Source organism: Aethalodelphis obliquidens, unplaced genomic scaffold (assembly GCF_003676395.1).
Source record: "Aethalodelphis obliquidens isolate GAN/ISIS:26980383/991018 unplaced genomic scaffold, ASM367639v1 scaffold83, whole genome shotgun sequence".
Lineage (NCBI taxonomy): Eukaryota > Metazoa > Chordata > Mammalia > Artiodactyla > Delphinidae > Aethalodelphis > Aethalodelphis obliquidens.
In genome coordinates, this window is record NW_020838027.1 from 2,286,516 (window position 1) to 2,301,386 (window position 14,871).

At 41.9% G+C, this 14,871-nt stretch overlaps 2 long non-coding RNA genes across 6 annotated transcripts in view; one reads left to right on the forward strand and one right to left on the reverse strand.

Moving 5' to 3' along the window:
- Positions 1 to 1,776: 1,776 nt before the first annotated feature.
- On the forward strand, positions 1,777 to 4,596 carry LOC113612849 (uncharacterized). Its single transcript, XR_003429993.1, has 2 exons — positions 1,777 to 2,021; positions 4,398 to 4,596. It is a non-coding gene; the product is annotated as an uncharacterized LOC113612849 (long non-coding RNA).
- LOC113612847 (uncharacterized) overlaps positions 2,507 to 14,871 on the reverse strand; it is a 116,634-nt gene continuing 104,269 nt past the window's right edge. Inside the window, exons 5-7 of one of the 5 annotated variants that reach the window (XR_003429989.1) lie at positions 11,101 to 11,269; positions 10,176 to 10,289; positions 2,507 to 2,552 (exon numbers count right to left, since the gene is read on the reverse strand). This is a non-coding gene — a long non-coding RNA (uncharacterized LOC113612847). The other 4 variants (XR_003429990.1, XR_003429992.1, XR_003429991.1 and 1 more) reach the window with 4 other exon arrangements.

The following is a 14,871-nucleotide window of genomic DNA, read 5'->3' on the forward strand; positions in this document are numbered from 1 at the left end:
TATTCGTGATAGCCAAAAACTGGAACTATACCAAATACCTGTCAAAAGGTAATGAATGGGTAAGTAAACTGTGGTATTTCCATGTAATGGAATGCTACTGAACAATACAAAGAAACAAACTACTGATATGTACAATAATATGGATGAATCTCAAGAGCATTATGCTAGCTGAAAGAAGCCAGACACAAAAGACTACAGATTTCATTTATATGTCAATCTAGAAAAGGCAAAATTATAGAAACAGATCTGTTCCTGGGTTGGGGGGGTGGGAGGAGGGATGGGGATTGACTGCAAAGGAGCACGAGGGAACTTTTTTTCTTTCTTTTTTTTCTTTTTGGCTGCACTGTGGGGCATTCTGGATCTTAGCTCCCCGACCAGGGATGGAACCCGTGCCCCCTGCAGTGGAAGCACAGAGTCTTAACTGCTGGGCCGCCAGGGAAGTCCCTTGAGGGAACATTTTGAGTGAAGGAAATGTTTTCTGTCTTGATTTTAGTTGTGGTTACGTGACTGTATTCATTCAAAACTCATTGAACAGTACACTTTAAATGGGTGAATTTTAATTGTACATAGATTACATTGCAATAAAGCAGATTTTTAAAATGGCATATAATTCTACCAAAATTAGTCATTTATGATCAAGGAAAATTATATGTGCTACTTTAACATTCATAATTTTATATGTAGTGTTAACTTTCTGACTCTTAAGATGATGATTTTACTGAACATATGTTGCTTAATTAATCTCCACAGTCAGATTTACTCTGTAACTAGAAAGAGTATTCAGCAAATTCAGTAACAGCAGCAATAATATTTCATCTTCCAAATGTCCGTATGTGTTTAGACCAATTGAAGACATTGTAAATTTGCTGTCTTAGAATAGCTGAGAATTAGGTAAAGAGCTCCAAGTTCTACACTGAGTAATGATCGAGTAGACAGAAGTATACATTATTTTAAGACAATACTAAGAGTCCTTAAATAGTAGTCTCATTTTTCTCCAACTTAATCACAAAGCTCATAAAATTATACACAATACAAGGAAACAATCGGGGCAGGTGATGAAGGAAGAGGAACCCGGGCCATCTAGGGCTGTAGTGATGAGACTAGCAGAGCCGGGCCCTTCGCTGAACTGAATTCATAATCGGTTGGTTTTCCTTTGTCAGAGTGGCAAGTTACTTCAACCTACTCCCTTTGGGACTTCTGGCGAAGTTCCTTTATAATTTCTCTAGGAAAATCCTGAAATGATTACTTCTTTCCCCCTCCACTACTTTCACCCTCTCCTAAAATACTTCTCAATTTCTTTTGTGTGAATCTCTAGACCACTGGAGAGGAAGCATGTCTGATTTCACATTTTATATGCAGTATGATTTTAATTCTTGAATAAGGGTGATAAACACTAACACAAGTCACGATGCTAATAAGAGCCAGGTTAGGGATGTGCGTGCGGAATCTAGGTCTGGAACGCAGGGCTTCCCTACAGAAAGACAAGGCGGTGCTGCCTCACAGCTTAGTGCAGCTTGTCACAGTAGACCTTTCCAACTGCCAGGCTGACGTCAGCTCTCCATCCGTGCAGCTCTGCAGCTCTTGTCCCCGAGCTTCAACAGAGGTATTAAGCTATGACAGAATAGGATTGGGGAATCTTATCGCTTATCTCTGCCTGTAACAAACCAGGACAGATTGCAGTGCTGGATCAGCTACCCAAGAATCAGGACATAAGGGCTAGACCTTGGTTAGAAAAAATAGTCACAGGTAGTCATTAGAAGGGGCCCAAAAGGCTGAACCCTGCCCAAAGAGAAATTTAAAGCCCTTGTAGAGACTTAGCCCCTATCTTATTGCCAAATAAACTTTGGTTCAATTTTTTTAATAAATGGGAAGAAAATCTTACCTCTGCAGATTCCTGTGACACACGGTTATTACCTAAAGACAGACAACATCCCAAAAAAGACTGACTAAGATGTTTTCAAGTGGACAGGTCCTCTCAAGAAGCATCTTCTGGTCATCAAATTACATGAACGGAACATCATGTAAGGACTTCTGGAAAAACCTGTCAGCTTCCTATGGGGATTGTTATTGACTTTTCCACATGTTTAAGCCTTTTTTCCACATCTGATGTAGGCCTTCTGTAAACAAGGTCTGTGCCTCATAACAACTGTGTCCTCTGCAATACCTGGGAAGGGGCCCTGGTCATAGCAGATGCCAACCATGTGATTAATTTAAAACGTTAAATTTAACTCTGTTTATCCAAGATCACCACCCTCCCACCACACACACACACACATTCATACACACACACAACAAACTAGGTCTATAATAAATTCTGCTCATCAAAACAGCAAAAGACATACTTTAAAAATTACATTATTTTGGGCTTCCCTGGTGGCGCAGTGGTTGAGAGTCCGCCTGCCGATGCAGGGGACATGGGTTCATGCCCCGGTCCGGGAAGATCCCACATGCCGCGGAGCGGCTGGGCCCGTGAGCCATGGCCACTGAGCTTGCGCGTCCGGAGCCTGTGCTCCACAACGGGAGAGGCCACAACAGTGAGAGAGGCCCGCGTACTGCAAAAAAAAAAAAAAAAAATTACATTATTTTATCTCTATAAAGGCCAGAAAACCATTATATTTGTTAACTCTTTAAAAACTAACCTTCATTGTTTTATTCTTCCAGGAGTATACATTTTATTTTTAGAAAATTTACAAAATAGAGATAGGCAAAAAAAAAAAAATAATGTGTAAAAACCACTCATAATTCTACCACAGAGAGATAACCTCATTAACATTTTGATATATTTCCTTCCGATATTTTTCTATGCTTTTACATTTTTTTTTAAGAAGATGTTGGGGGTAGGAGTTTTTAGTAATTTATTTATTTATTTTTGCTGTGTTGGGTCTTCGTTTCTGTGCGAGGGCTTTCTCTAGTTGCGGCAGGCGGGGGCCACTCTTCATCGCGGTGCGCGGGCCTCTCACTATCGCGGCCTCTCGTCGCGGAGCACAGGCTCCAGACGCGCAGGCTCAGTAGTTGTGGCTCACGGGCCCAGTTGCTCCGCGGCATGTGGGATCTTCCCAGACCAGGGCTCGAACTGGTGTCCCCTGCATTGGCAGGCAGATTCTCAACCACTGCGCCACCGGGGAACCCCAGCTTTTACTTTTATGTACGTTTCTTCCTTTCTTTTTTTTACTTCCTTTCTTTTTTTTACTTCATGTTTTATTTTTTAACCTAACACTATAATCATATTTCCATCAAAATTATCACTAATTTTTAAATATACAATATTATTTTAAGTGACAGCATAATCTTTCATCACATGGCTGAACTAAAACTTATTTAAACACTACTTCAGTTGGGACTTTTAAGTTGTTACTAATATTTCACCACTAGATACAAGATGCTTGTGGAAGATCTGTCGCTATCCCCGGGTCTATGAGTGGAAGTTATGTGCAGTGGGGAATAGAGAAAAGGGTAAAAATGTGAGCTGACTCCACTATGACAGAGTCCTTCTTCTCTTCCAAGCCTAGCACATCAACAGACTTCCCTTAAGAAAGATCTTTTAAATTATCATTATTTAAATACTAAATATAGGACATAGAGCTTCAATTTCTTTACCTCTGCATCCCAGCGTGGCTCACCCAGTCATCCAATTTGCCCTAACTCATCTTTATATTCATTCCTCCTTTCCAAAAATTGGTTTCTGTCTTCACTAATACTAATGATAGTTCACTTCATGAGAACACTTCAAACTTTATGCAGTCCGATAGTCCTGCTGCGTTGTAATCACATGTAGAAAATACACAATTAGACTGGATATTATCACCAGCGCGTTCTCTTGAGGAGCTGCGGGGAGGACCAAAACGAACTTCTTAATGAGATTCTGTTTGTCGGTACAAGCTTGTATTAGAGCCTTTAATTCTTACTGTTAGAGGCTCTGTAATGAGCCCGATTAGAAGCAGTTCAGTTAAGAGATGTTAACTCGACTTATTTCCGTGATCATTTTGAAATATATACAAATACCAAATCACTACGTTGGACACCTGAAACTGATATAATGTTGTATGTCAATTATACCTTAACTAAAAAAGAACAAGGAAGAAGAGAGATATTTCAGTAAAGGAGGAGAGATAATGTGACAAAAACAACACAGACTGGCAGGTTAAGTCCCTCAAACTAACATTTTTTTTTTCCTGTGATCACTGAGAATAACAAGAGTTGACAATGGGGAAAAAGTGGGGAAGGAAATAAGTAGGAAATCGTGACAAATAGACATGAGAGCCAAGCTCCATTTAAAGGTCAATAAATCCATTTAGATATTACGATACCTGTCAGCTTCTAACACACTGTAATCTTTTAGTATTTATTATTAACCAGAGTTTTTTTTTTTAAAGGCCTTTCTTTATTTTTTTTTTCAGGTAAAAATAAGGCACCAGGGACAGTCAATGTTGTGTCGAATAAAGTCTGACCTGCTTAATCCTGACAAGAGTCCACTGCACAGTTAAAAATTGACAGTAGTCGCCGAACTCGCAGTGGCAATTTGAGTGACTGAATCTAAACGAGGCCAGCAGTCCTAATGCTCACATTTAATTTAGGATTAAACAGTTTTCTAGCTGGGTTTGCATGTCTGTGTTTGAAAGGTGATGCAATGACTTACTCAACCTGGTTATTTTACTGTAGTTTTAATTCTTAAAATGTGTTCATTGGTCTTTAATGGTTATTGTTCACGACAGATCCACTCTAATAGCATCCTGTATTTTCCTAGTATCTTTCAAACTAAAAGCTTTTCACATAGTCGTACCCTTATTTTCATTTTCCCACACTCCCTCTGAGGAAGGGAGGGGGATGGGATAAAACAGGTGGGAAAATAAAGACACAGAAAGGGAAGCGTGTGGCCCTGGTCACCCAGCCAGTGACTAAACTAGACCAGTGGGTTCTCTTACATCCAAAGTATAATGTCCAGCTAGACCAAGGCATTGGATCTTACGGATGTCTTCCCCCTCGTATTTGCTGGTGAGAAAGAAATTTCCTATCTGAAAGTATACCTTTCTGGGCAAATAGCGAGTGCTAAGGGTGCTCTTTCGTTCTCTTCATGTTCCAGATATGCAATCTGGAACCAGGGCAGAAATCCTGAGAGAGGAAACTAAATTTGCAGATGACAATCCAAGAGTTTTCCTTACACTGAATTTGGGATATATTTTATTTATTTATTTATTTATTTATTTTTGGCTGCATTGGGTCTTTGTTGCTGTGTGTAGGCTTTCTCTCGTTGAGGCGAGCGGGGGCTACTCTTCGTTGCGGTGCGCAGGCCTCTCACTGCAGTGGCCTCTCCTGTTGGGGAGCACGGGCTCTAGGTGCACGGGCTTCAGTAGTTGTGGCACATGGGCTCAGTAGTTGGGGCACACAGGCCCAGCCGCTCCGTAGCATGTGGGATCTTCCCGGACCAGGGATCGAGCCCATGTCCCCTGCATTGACAGGTGGATTCTTAACCACTGCGCTGCCAGGGAAGTCCAAGAATTTGGGATTTTTAAAACACAAAGCTGTATAAGCACATGTATTCTCTAGACAAACTAACTGGGTGTCTCCAAAGGGCAGACTGGGAGAAGTTACAAGGAGACATATTTTAGCTTAATGTAAGCAAGAATTAATGCAATTAATGTAATCAAGAATTAATATAAGCACTCACACTTTTTGATTTCAAAAACATACTACAAAGCTACAGTAATCAAGGTAAGGTGGTACTGGGATACAGATAAACAGATAAACAGATCAATGGAATAGAATTGAGAGTCTAGAAATAATCCCTCACATTTGTGACAAGTTGACAACAAGAATGCCAAGACCACTCCATGGAAAAAAATAGTCTTTTCAGCAAATGGTGTTGGGACAACTGGATAGCCACAGACAAAAAAAAAGAAAGTGAATACGTACTTCATACCATACACAAAAATTAACTCAAAATGAATCATAGATCCAAATGTAAGGGCAAAACCTATAAAACACCTAGAAGAAAACCTAGGAGTGAATCTTTGTGAGCTTTAGCTAGGCTATGGTTTCTTAGATATGACACCAAAGCACAAGCAACAACAACAAAAAATAGATTCACTGGACTTCACTGTTGTTAGGAATGTAAAGCAGTGCAGCTGCTTTGGAAAACAGTCTGGCACTTCCTCAAAAGGTTAAACACAGGATTACCATGCAATTCCAGCAAATCCAGCTGGAATTATGCTATTTATATATTTGATAAATGGAGATAAGAGGATAAAAAAGCTTAGGAAAATTCCACTCCAAAGTACATACCCAAGAGAAATAAAATATGTCCAAACAAAAAATTGTACATGAATGTTCATAGCAGCATTATTCATAATAGCCAAAAAGTGGAAACAACTCAAATGTCCATCAACCAATGAATGGATAAATAAATTGTGGTATATCCATACAATGGAATATAATTCGGGCATGAAAATGAATGAAGTACTAACACATGCTACAACATGGATGGGCTTTGAAAACATTGTGAATAATCTGCTGTTAATCCCATCCAGTATACTCATTATCTCAGACATTACAGTTTTTATTTCTAGAAGTTGATTTGGGGTCTTTTAAAAATATCTTCCACATCTCTACTTAACGTAGTCAATCCTTCCTTGAGCCTCTGAATCTAGGGAACAGTTATAATAGCTGTTTTAATGTCTTTGCCTGCTAATTCTAATATCTGCATCAGTTCTGAGTCAGTTTGTTTACTTTCCTCATTGTGGGTCATATTTCCCAGTATGCCCAGTAAATTTTCATTGATTCCATTCACTGTGAACTTACCTTGCTGAGTGCTGGATATTTTTGTAGTCCCAATTCTTGAGTTTGTTCTGGGGCACAGTTGTTTGGAAACAATTTGATCCTTTCAAGTCTTTTTTTTTTTTTTTTTTTAATTTGTTAGGCAGGACCAGGGCAGCATTTAGTCGAGAGCCAATTTTGCCCCACAACTGAGGCAAAATTCTTCTGAGTACTTTGCCTAATGACTTGTGAATTGTAAGATTTCCAATCTGGCTAGCGGGAACAGGCACTATTCAGGCCCTGTATGAGTTCTTGTTACTGTTCGTGTAATACTTTCAGATGGCTCTTTCCCTGACCTCGAACAGTTTCCTCATATTCGTGTGCTGGTGAGGGGGACCCTCTGAAGATCTCTAGATTTTTGTTGTTGTCATTTTTCTGTCTGTGTGTAGCTCTCTCCTATCTGGTATTCTGTCTTGCAAACTCTAGCTGTCTTGGTCTCTCTGGACTCTAGCTTCAGCTCCTCACCTCAGGGAATCTTCGAGGCTCCACCCAGATTCCACCTTTCCATGCCACCATCTGGAAAATCTCTCAAGGCAGTAGGCTGGGCACTCACAGGGCTTACCTCATTTGTTCCCCATTTCATCAGGCCTGATGTCCAATATCTCGAAAATGGCTATTTAAAAAAAATATTTTGTCTAGATTTTTAGTTGTTTCTGGTGGGTGGGTAAATTTGGCCCCTCTTACTCCATCTTGATAGGAAGTGGAAGTCCAAGCTCATGCTAAATTTAGCAAAAAAGTAGAATTAACTGGTTCACAAAACCACAGAAAGGAAGAAAGTATACTGGCCTTAAAGCTGACTGGATTTATTGACTCAAGTTTCACCAGAACACTTTCTCTTTCTCTCTCCCTCTGTCTGTCTGTCTCATTTCTACTTCTATATTTTGGCCACATTCCAGTGGAGGTCACAGCCGCTGTCAGCTCTAGAGCCCACCCTGACAGCCAGCATGCCAAGGACAAAGACAGAACTCCTTTTCCATCTCCCACTTGGATAATTCGGTGGAAGGAGGGGCCTGACTTGGATGTAACCCATGTCTATGCACCAACCACTAAGCCCTAGAGGGTATGTTAAAAGACTGACCCAAGAAGCAACAATCAAAAATGTATATCACCTACCCTACTATTGTACACGTAGGTTTGGGCATTTGTAAGTATTTTCTCATAATAACTTCCTGTAAATTGCTGTGTCAAAGGTTTTAGACAAAGCTTTTTGCATATTGTCAACTGTTCCACTGAAAAGTTGATACCACTTTACCCTCCCACCCACAGTGGGTAATTGGTACATTTCCCCTCACCATTACCAACACCAGGTACTTTTTTTTTTTTTCAGTGTTACAAAGCTGGCCGGTGAAAACAATTTATTTCACTGTTATTTTAATTTGCAGTTCTTTATTATTCCTGAAATCAAATGTTTTTCGTAGACATTCAGTCAGACAGTGGGTATTTACTGAGTGCCCGCTATGTGACAGTCACTATTCTAGACATTAAAGGTGTATTAGCCTTTTGTATTTTTTATTTTGTGACTTTCCTATTATTTGGTCATTTTTCTACTGAGGCATTTGTCTTTTTCTTATTGATCTGTGAGAATTTCTTACGTACAGATGGCATCAACTCTGTCACACACATAGCAAAATTTTAAAACTTAAGTCATTTGTCTTTAATTTTGTTTTTTATAATATTTTGGTGTATAACTGTTTAATATGTCAAATCCTTTAGATCCCTGCCCTTGACATTGATGTAGTCTTGTCACTTTTACGCTGGTCCCATCTGGCATGTTAGCCAGTTTCTGTTTGAGATTCACCAAGTCATATGTAAAAATCAGCTCTCGGCATGTGCCCCTCCCGGAGCTTAATCTACTCTTGCTCCTTATAAGACTCCCGGGGCTGCAGGCAGTGATTCAAAACAGGTTTTCTCCCAAAAGGCTAATTAAGAGAGGGAAGACTTCTGCCGTGTTTACCAGGTTCATCACAGACTTGGGTTATAAAACAAATATTCTAGGTGATAATATTATCTGCTTATCAATTTAAGAAAATCTATGAATAATGAGACTATTAAGTCAAATAACAACACATTTATTTTTCATTTAGGACTCTTTAAATTTTGATTTGCTCTGATCTGACAGCTGACATTTCCTGGTAGTCCCAGGAGAAAAGCAGGACAACAGCGTCCAAAAACGTAGGTTTGCAGGAGCTGCTTCTCTCATACAGGCTCATTTATCTGGAACAAATATCCTGCACATTCAGTGAAAGTAACAAACCGAAACATGAAGAATGTGGCTTCTTGGCTATGTTAGAAGGGGTCTTCTAGGCTCCAAATATATATATATTTTATGTGTAAAATACACAAAACTTTCCTGCTATCGTTTGCTTGGCAAAGTTAGTGTCCAGTAAAACTTTCTGCAATGATAGAAATGTTCTATATCTGTGCTGTTCAAGATGGGAACCATTAGCCACATATGTGGCTACAGAGCTCTTGAAATGTGGCCAGTGAGGCTGAGAAAATAAGTTTAAAACTTTTTATTACATTTCAATTAATTTAAGTTTAGATAGCCACATGTGTAGGGTTACCAGATTTAGCAAATAAATATATAGGATGCTCAGTTAATTATTAATTTCAGATAAGCAGCAGATAATTTTGTAGTTTAAGTATATCCCAAATATTGCATGGGACACATTTACACTACAAATTTATTCTTTATTTATCTGAAATTCAAATTTAACTAGGTGTCCTATATTTTATCTAGCAACCTTATATATGTGGCTAGTGTCTACCATATTGGACAGTGCAGGTTTGAAGAACTCACAGAGTTCTTCACAATTACTCAAAGACTCTTGCAGGATTAAATCAAGGAGGAAAAATGGTTATGGTCATATCTTGGCAAGAAAAAGTAGCCTGAATTCTGAAAGAAAGCCATTAGATGCCAGGGCCAGGACACCAAACCAATGAAATTCAATCCAACAATCATTTATTGGAAGCCTTCTGTGTGCAGAAAACATACTCAGCTGTATATACCAGTATGGCTGTACAAATTGCTGAGACCAGTGTCCATTGGATTTGGTTGGTTCCTGTTTTGTACTGGGTGTTAACTATCTTGAATATCATCCCTGACTGTGAAGAAGACAAGGCAGGATGTCTGCAGATCCTCCTCTCCAGGCATTTACAACCTGATAGAACAACGGCTTTAAAAACAAACAAACTCAAGAAGCCCTTTAACAAAAGATAGATGCTAAGTGATATATACAAGGAAAATGCTATGGGAATGTGAAGTGTCAGCCACGGAGGGAACCACAGGTGGATGAGGTTGTTTGCTCGGTTGTGGCGTTTTGTTTGTTTTGTTTTGCCGAGGTCTAATAAACTCATCTTCTTACCTTTTCTTCCTCGAGCTCGACACATTTTATGAACAAGACTTGTAGACGCCCATACGATTAAGTCAAGGTGGGCATACTGGTGCAGGTATACTCCAAGAAAAATTCCCCCACTTTCTGCAAAGAGAGCCAATGGATCCCTCAGTCAGAAACGCCAAACCAGTGAAATGCTATTCAATGCAAAAAGACGTGTAGAGTACCTACTCTGATTCTGGGCTATGGAGTTAAGTTTCCAGGTGTAGCAGTCCAGTTATTCTACTTCCTTAATTTCTGCAGTCGAGAAGAAAAACACAGACTTCTCCATCAAGCCACAGACATAGCTGGCTTGTATCAGGCCATCTAGGCCTGGCTCTGGCCCATCTCCACTGCGGAAAACAGACAGTCACGCGATGGCCCTTTCTCCTCCCCTCCCCAAATCTCAGCTCCTAGAGGAAATCTAGGACAGTTGTCCGTCTGAAATCTGTCATGTCTGACATCATGACAGTTCAACATTTTCCCTAGATTTTGAACTCTGAATGTGGCTCACAGCTGCACGGCAGGTTATAGCAGCTGCAGTGTTGGCTGTTGGTGGTTCACAGCTGAGCTCCCTCTGAAGGGCCCTTGGCGAGGGAGCTGCCTTGGCCAAGGTTCCACCCCTCCCTGGGGCCACCAGCATCAAATGGCTGGTCACTGGGGATGTGAGGCCACACCTCGTTTTACTGGGGACAACTCTGCACCGTTATCCAGCCTCCACGGGCTCAGCTGAGGCCCCTGGTGCCACAGTATCGAAGTTCACCTCCCTCTGCCCAATTCTGCTTCCCTTACTGCCGTACACGTGTCATTCCTAAGAATACACTCCACCTCCAAAAAACACAAACACAAAAACAAAATAACCCCAACACCCTGTATGCATGTCTCCATCTAGGAGTCTGTTTCAGGGGACACTTACCGAAGACATAGGCTGTTGAAATATCTCTTAAGTAAACTTCCAGCTTCTTAGGACAAACTTCTCGCTTTGTTGAGACTGGCTTTTTCTATTGCTTGGGAAAAACATGGCTTGAACTGCCTTTTTCCAGACAGATGGGCAAACTTCGCAGAGGCGGGAAGCTGAGCAGTTTCTGGAATGAGAGGAACCTTCCAGTGTTGGTTATATTACATGGGACGAGCAGACAGGTGCCTGCAATTAATCTTCCTATTCCTCAGTAAAGTGCCAGGACCCAGCGAGATACATAGATTGCTAAATACCCCTGAGCTAATCCAATCCTGCCCAGCAAAATAGTCACTTATTACAGGGAAGGCCTCCCAAGAGCCAATTTCACGCTCTGCTGGGAATAACTACCTCCTCTTTCTTCCAGGAGACTTCTCACTTGTCCCTCTCCTGACTAACTTTTCTTGCAAGAATAAAAGCTGCTCTTTGGAGTCTTGGAAGTGGACTTTACCACCTCTGATTCACAGCCAATTTCTCCTGTGGAATTTGACCAACATGTCTCTTATTGCCAGCTGTCACCCATTCATCTTTCCTCTGGCTTTGTGCCTTCTTTCGGCTTAGCTGCAAAGTGGGAAGCGAGGGTGGAGTGGAGGGCAGGGGCTTACACGTATGGAGTTCCTACTGTGTACCAAGCACTGTGCTGGGCACTTCACATTATCTCATTAAACCTCACAATAAACCTGGAAGATATATAATATATATGTGTGTGTGTGTGTGTGTGTGTGTGTGTGTATACGTATATATATGTGTGTATGTATATTACACATACAAGATATATGCTCTTCCCCCACCCTCCAAACACACACAACACCAAGGTTCAAAGAGTTACATAATTTAGTTCTTTAAGATGTGTAACCTCTCCTCTTTAGGAAGTTATCAGTCTTAGCTAGGTTTCTGTATGATTATGAAGCAGCGTCCTAGGCTAATTCTAATGCAACTTATGTCCGTATTGGTCAGACTTGGTCTGACAGTGGTCTGGAGGCAGATCTAGCCCTTCAATAACCCCTAATTTTACTCCTAAATCCTTTACAGTCTAAACTGTCCTAATGCTGTAGGTCGGAGGAGGCATCAGAAACTGGGAGAACCTCCTACTAGCTGACCAACCTTCTTGCATATAACGGACTAATGAACTCATTTAACGAGTATTTACTGCACTGTTACTGCCTACCGTCTGCAGGAAGCGTGGCTGGGGGATGCTGAGGCCCAGGAACGAAGAGCATGGACTCGGGTCAGACTGCTTGAGTGTGAATCCAGGCTCCATCACTTAGGAGCAGCGTGACCTATTGAAGCTCTACTATACTAGATACTAGATATTAATCTACTATACTAGATATTGCTAACCTCTTGGGTCCTCAGGTTTCTCACTTGTAAAGTAGAGATAAAGCACCTATGTCATGGGGTGGTGGGTAGTTGTGAGGTTTAAATAGGACTGTCTGTGTAAAAACAGTCAGGATCCGGATTCAGGAAACACATGGTTCGGGAGGGGAGGTAAGATGTGTGTGTAAATAACAACATACATTTAGAAAGTGATGGACGCCATGATGGTAGAAATCATGCATGGTGAAATTTAGAGGAAGGAAAGATTACTCCTAGGTGAGGAAATCAGAGAAGACTTCTTGCATAAAATAGCATTCAAGGGGCTTCCCTGGTGGCACAGTGGTTGAGAGTCCGCCTGCCGATGCAGGGGACACGGGTTCGTGCCCCGGTCCGGGAGGATCCCACATGCCAGGGAGCGGTTGGGCCTGTGGGCCATGCCGCTGAGCCTGCGTGTCCGGAGCCTGTGCTCCGCAATGGGAGAGGCCACAACAGTGAGAAGCCTGCGTACCGCAAAAAAAAAAAAAAAAAATAGCATTCAAGTTGATGATATTCACACTGACCAGTAATAAACCTGTGAGTGGCAACCCTCTTGTCAACCAGTAAGTACCATCTAAAGTTTAAAACAGCACCAAGGGACTTCCCTGGTGGCACAGTGGTTAAGAATCCGCCTGCCAATGCAGGGGACACGGGTTCGAGCCCTGGTCTGGGAAGATCTCACATGCCGTGGAGCAACTAAGCCCATGCGCCACAACTACTGAGCCCACACACCACAACTACTGAAGCCTGCATGCCTAGAGCCCGTGCTCTGCAACAAGAGAAGCCACTGCAATGAGAAGCCTGCGCACCGCAATGAAGAGTAGCCCCCACTCGCCTCAACTAGAGAAAGCCCACGTGCAGCAACGAAGACCCAACACAGCAAAAAAAAAAAAAAATTCATTTTTAAAAAAAGCACCAAGTAACCGAGCCCTGGAATACAGCATCATGAGGCTGGGTGCCCAATGGGGATGATGATGTGCCTATGAGATCAGGAGAGGGTAACACATGTCCAACCCACAGATTCTGCTTTCCAGGCGGCTCCACAGGGTCATTCTGACCCAGGCAAGGTTTCTCCTGCCCAGGTGACTTTAGTCTGGGAAACACTCCAAATTAATGACTGTTGGCAAGAGTTTATAAAGTACACACCATGAGCCCTGAACAAAGGTATGGGAAAGGATATCAAAAAGAGAGAGAGAGGGGGGCTCCCCTGGTGGCGCAGTGGTTAAGAATCCGCCTGCCAACACAGGGGACACAGGTTCAAGCCCTGGTCCGGGAAGATCCCACATTCCGCAGAGCAACTAAGCCCATGAGCCACAACTACTGAGCCCACGTGCCACAACTATGGAAGCCCGCATGCCTAGAGCCCGTGCTCTGCAACAAGAGAAGCCACTGCAATGAGAAGCCTGTGCACCACAACGAAGAGTAGCCCCCACTCGCCACAACTAGAGAAAGCCCGTGTGCAGCAACAAAGACCCAAAGCAGCCAAAAATAAATAAATAAAATAAAATAAATAAATTTTTAAAAAAAAATTTTAAAAAGAGAGAGAGAGAGAAAGAGAAGAAGAAGGAGAAGAAGAAGAAGGAGGAAAAGAAAAATATGTGACCTCTCTTTCAGGGAGTTTATATGGTCTAGTTAGGAAGATAAGATTAACATACAAAATGGTTTTTATCACATTTATTGTTTTTTCTCCTGTTTAGAAAAGCAATACAATTTCACTGCAGAAAATTTAGAAAATTAAATAGAAGAAAAGCAAAACCATTCCAAATCTCATTACCCGAGATTAACCACAGTTAACAGCGTGAAGTGTGAAGTTTTCCAGCCCATCCTCCCCACCCTTGCAGACAGCGCACTGTCCCTACCCTCACCTCACACTTGCTCATGGGAGGGGGTTCCTGGGGATCATAAATCCTCCCAATTCCTCTTTCCCTTCTGGAGATGTCTGCCTGGGAATGCGATTTGGCTTAAAGCACAGAGAAGGGTTTTTTTAAGCCTCTTCAGGCTCTCAGTGTAGCCATCGATCAACAACAGCTCTGTGGAGGATGATTCCCAGGCAGATGGGCCTCTTGTAAGGTGAGGACAAAGGAAGTGGCTGCCACAGCTCTGCACCAAAACTCTAAGGCTATTCCCACTTGGGTCAGAAAGCATCATGTTGTTTATGGGGAAATGGTTTCTTCTATAAGGCTGCTCCGGAGAGCACCGTACTGGAGAGTTAATATTAGTCGTGTGTGTGTGTGTGAGTGTGCTTGTGTGTGATTCTGGATGACTAGGAAGAAACCCTAATTCTGCATCTCTCAAGGGCAGTGAGAGCTTAAAAGGACGCAGGCCCACTTTGAGCGGACCTGCTTAAGGCAAGGCCCCCTGTGGTGGGCGTCTAGACTA